The sequence below is a fragment of the Propithecus coquereli genome, unplaced genomic scaffold (genome assembly GCF_000956105.1).
Source record: "Propithecus coquereli isolate 6110/MARCELLA unplaced genomic scaffold, Pcoq_1.0 Scaffold59, whole genome shotgun sequence".
Lineage (NCBI taxonomy): Eukaryota > Metazoa > Chordata > Mammalia > Primates > Indriidae > Propithecus > Propithecus coquereli.
In genome coordinates, this window is record NW_012151840.1 from 6249506 (window position 1) to 6254798 (window position 5293).

Consider the following 5293-nt stretch of genomic DNA (forward strand, 5'->3'; position numbering starts at 1 on the left):
AAAAAAATCTTAACAACCTGGTCAGAGAGAGAAAGTTAAGTACAGATAGCTGTAATGCAAGTGAAACAATGTCGTTACTTTAATAGAGGTTTAAAGAATCATGAGAGTAAAGATGCTTAGATTAATTCTGCTAGGGCTGAGGAGGTAGGCTTGAAAGGATGGATTCAACTATTTAATAGCCAGAGATGGGGAATAAATGTTTCCCAGGTGATAGAGGCAGGAATAAACATAATACAGGGCATTCTCAAGAAGTGGTGATTTATTTTATATGTCTGGAGCACAGGCTGTTGAAGAGATAACTGAAGGAAAAAGACTAGATCATGGCAAGCTTTAAAGAAGTTGTTCAAGAGTTCAGACTTTTCCTGTAGGCAGTGGGGCAGCGTTAAAAGTGTGTGATCAGAGGAGTGAAATAAATAGCTCAGTGGGAATGCGTTGGATGCTTCAATAAATTTTTAGCTGAGAAAAGGGCATACTTCCAGGAATTGATCAATGGTTTAGTTAATCACAGGATGAAAAGCCGTAAGAGACCTTGGGATTTGGTGATTTTACAAAAAAGTTCTAGAAGGGGAAGGATTAGGAAGTTGGTCGGTTGTGGAAAGTTAAAGAGTAAGTTGAAGTTCAGAAGGAGACGGCATACCACTGACTCTAAAGCCATGGGTTCTCCTCCTTGGAGATAGTGGCTGGGTCTCGGCTCCTTTCTTAGTTCCACCTCTCTCTTCATCTCTCCCAGGTGCCAGAGCTGAGGGTCCTTCATACAGCTTGGATTAGAAAATGTTGACAACTCTTTTAAGGAGTTTGGTGTCAAAGGGTTGAAGAGAAATGGAAAGCTTAAGGAGATGGAGACCTGGATTAAGAGAGAGGGACTATTTTTAGCTTTTAGTTGAGAATGTTTGTAGGCTGAGAGAAAGGAGCCAGTGGAGAGAGGAAGGCTTAGAAAATGCAAAGGAGAGGGAATGGTTATGGAGTAAGGTGTGGGGGCAGATGGAAAAGAATGGACTAAGAGTTCAGAGGAGGGAAGTGAGAAGTAAAAAAGGGAGCTGGCGTTTGTTGAGTGTACTCTGCTGGATGTATGTGAATATTTCATTTAATCTTCATTTAATACCCTTATGAATTGAATGTCACTATATCCTTTGTGCTGATGGAAAAAACTGAGGCTTGAAGAGGTTACATAACCTGTCCTCTAGTTACAAAGGTAGCAAATGGTGGAATGAAGACCTTTTGTGATTCTCAAGCATATGTTTTTTCTGATAATTACCTGACAAGGTTGTGAGGTAATAACGTCAACCTCATAATGAATGTGACAACAGTCTACTTCTGCATGCTCTATCAATACACTGATCACACACTTTGGGGACAAGACTAGGCTGCACTACACAGGAAAAGTAAAAATCCTTTTTGTAAGAAATATATAATCTAGTTGGAAAATAAGAATAAGGGAATGAAAATGCAAAAAGATGCAAATATAGTAAGAACTTCTGAATCCAGAATTCTGTTAGTAACTCTTTATCTACTTCCCCCTCCAGCTTCAATTCCTCTCTGTCCCTTCTTGTACTCTGCTCTAGCCATGTTGGAATTCTCTTAGTTCCTCCAATATTTGGTGGTATGTCTCTCTTCTCCCCCCACCTCCCTCCCTCCCCTTCTTCTTCCGCTGTAGACCTCCCACTTCTTGTCCCTCTGCCTAGAACTCTCTTCGCATCCATACTTCTTCCCTGTCCCATCAATTCCATTAGACCTCTCTGGTAGGTAGTCCCATAGAACCACGTATCATATTGTAATAATCACTCTTCACTGTAATTTACAACTTTATTACCTGCCTTACTACTAGACTGTAAGCTCCATGAGGGCAGAGATTATGTTTTAGTTTCTGCACAGTGCCTGGCACATACTGTGCTCAATAAATACTTGCTGAAAGATGGTCAGGCATAGTGGCTCAAGCCTGTAATCCTAGCACTCTGGGAGGCCGAGGCAGGAGGATCCCTTAAGCTCAGGAGTTCAAGACCAGCCTGAGCAAGAGTGAGACCCTGTCTCTACTAAAAATAGAAAAAATTAGCCAGGCATGGTGGCACATACCTGTAGTCCCAGCTATTCCAGAGGCTGAGGCAGGAGGATTGCTTGAGCCCAAGAGTTTGAGGTTGCAGTGAGCTATGATGGTGCCACTGCACTCTAGCTCAGGTGACAGAACGAGACTCACTCTCAAAAATAAATAAATAAATATATGCCGAAAGAACAAATTCAAAACACATCCAAGGCTGGGCTCAATGGCTCACGCCTATAATCCCAGCACTTTGGGAGATTGTGGCAGTAGGATTGCTTGATGCCAAGAGTTCAAGACCCACCTGAGCAACATAACAAAACCCCATCTTTACAAAAGATAGGAAAATTACCCGGGCATGGTGGCACGTGCCTGTAGTTCCAGCTGCTCAGGAGGCTGAGGCAGGAGGATCCAGGATCACTTGAGCCCAGGAGTTTGAGGTTGCAGTGAGCTATGATGACACCACTGCACTATAGCCTGTAAACAGAGCTAGAGTGTCTCAAAAAAAAAAAAAAAAAAAGATAAAGAAAGAAAGAAAAAGAAAAGAAAAGCAAAAACACCTCCAAGAACCAGGAGGTGTTTTGGTTTTTTTTTTATAGTTCAATATTTTATATCAGAAAAGATCAGCTTCCCAACATTCCATTGAAAGAGTGCACAGCATTTTCATGAACTATCTCAGGGCTACGTCAGTACAAAATAGTTTAAATTAGTAAAATAAAGCAATTTCAAAAGGAAAATCATCAATGACTTCAGGGTAAATGCCAACACCACTTGGGAACAGAGGACAAAAGGTAGCAATGTGGTTACTGCATGAGGCGGGCACAAGCAGGCAGGTACACTGTCATCGCTGTCCCGCAGCAGTTGGCCCCAGCCTTCAGGGCACCACCTTCTCCAGGACACACATGAGCAGCACAGAAATGTCACCTTGTTTATGCTCAGTGGCTCATCTATCTCTTATTGAGATAAGAGGAAAATGGTAGCAACATAGCAGTCACATGTAATAGTGTTCATTTACTTCACTCATGGGGAAGTCTTTCTTTTATTATCTCTTAATCTATTCCCATTTCTAGTAATCTCTGAACCCACAGTGTATAATTAGCAGCAAATTAAAAGAGGAAAGAGGAGTTTTTAAAGGCAAGAGCACTGAAAAAAAGGAGAAAAAAAATAAAAGCAAGAAGATAACAAGGAGAATTAACACAGATAGCAAGAAAAGACTAGGAATACAAGCAAACGATTGAAAATTACAGCCTTTTCGGCCATGTAGAGGAGGAGCAAACAGTATTAACTACATATATCCTAGGGTTTGGGCTTACTATTTTCCTGGATGATTAAGTTCACATTGCTGCCTCTGAGTAAGCAAAAAATAGTTAAATGATAGTATTTTAAATGTGCGAGACACATTGAGTTTACAGAACATTTCACCTATATTATCTTGTTCGATCCAGAGAGGTAGGCAGGAAGGTAACATGTCCACTCACAGATGACAGACTCAGCCTTAAAGATAAGTGGTTTATCCAAAGCCATAGTCCAGAGGTGAAGCTAGCTAAGTCTTAATGACTCCAAATGGTGTTGTTTCCATTATATAATCCACAGGAAATTAATAAATACCTTTAAAAATAATCTCCATTTGGAACAGAATGAAGATGTTTTGCACTTAATTGGATAAACTTCAGTTACCTGGAAAAATATTCAGAATGGAACAGTCCTGTGTTTGGTTTAGCTGAGGTTTTACCATAGTTAGGATCAGTACTCATATCAGTTCAGGAAGAGAAAGTTCAATGTGATTTAAAGCAGTCAAGCAGGACTTCAGCTTGACATAGCTGGAGATAGTTCACAGCTTTTAATTTTTTTTTTTTTTAATCTTCGAGGTATTTATTTCTTCCTCTACTTACTGTATGCCAGGCATTATGACTAAGCGCTGGGGTTAAAAAAATAAAAGACAGGCCAGGTTGTCTTTGGCTCACACCTGTAATCCTAGCACTCTGGGAGGCCAAGGTGGGAGGATCGCTTGAGCTCAGGAGTTCGAGACCAGCCTGAGCAAGAGTGAGACCCCGTCTCTACTAAAAATAGAAAAATTAGCCGGGCGTGGTGATGCGCGCCTGTAGTCCCAGCTACTCGGGAGGCTGAGGCAGGAGGATCGCTTGAGCCCAGGAGTTGCAGGTTGCTGTGAGCTAGGCTGATGCCACGGCACTGTACTCAGGGCAACTGAATGAGACTCTGTCTCAAAAAAAAAAGAGAGAGAGTCACTTGGATTTGTGCTTTGAAATAGCTCTAAGATTCATCCGTTTCTTCCTAAACCCAATCCTATCATCCTTGTCTGATTGCCCCTCTCCCCTCATCCTTGGACTTCCCTGTCTTCTTGCTAGCAGGTCTCTCTGTCTATTGCTAATAAACAAAACAAAACAAAATCTGACAAATTACGCCCTTATTCTGGAATTTAAAATGGCATCCTACTTCTATCAGATTATTTCAACCTTCTTAACTTTGCATTCCAGGCCTGCCATAATTTGTCTTCCTTTTTCCTTTTCCCTCTCCCCTACTCCTAACTCCTACAAATCAGCCTCATAGAACCTTTTGCTATCTATGCTTCAGGCTCCATGCTCCGCAAATAAAATCTTTTGCTTAAACTGTGTCCTTCTTTGGAACATTTTCTTCTTTCTTTTTCACCAAGCCAACTCCCACACCAAAGTTCTCCTGTCTTCCATGATAAAATGTATTCAACATCTTTTCTGCAGTCATCATGGAGAATATTTGTTATCTTTTCTTTACATTTAAGAATTTATGCTCAAAGTAGCCTTTTTGAGACTTAGTATTGCTTTTTAATCATTTAGTACATGTAAATCTTATTTTATTCAAATAGATGGTCATTTGCTTAAAGACTGGGACCACATTCCACAGTGGATTGTGCAGTAGATTGTGTCTGAAGTGTTTAATACTTATTGGATTGAATTGAGATTTGAGCTGGGCTCTAAAACTTTAAATGAATTATACTGTAATCCCCACTCACTAATCTATTCAATAAGCAGATGTTTGAGTACCTAAACCCTGTGCTAGGAGCTGGGGAGATTTCTTTTAACCTCTCAGTGCCTGTGTATTTGGGAGGTGTCTTTCTCCCGAAACTTCTTTCCAGCCTATAAAACAACCCCAACTGTCTGTTTGCGGAACTGCCTTGGATCCAAGAGCCCTCAGCAATTAATCTTGTGTGGGTGTTGTTCCATTGCTTCTGATCCTGTAATCTTACTGGTTCACCTGTCCTTAGAT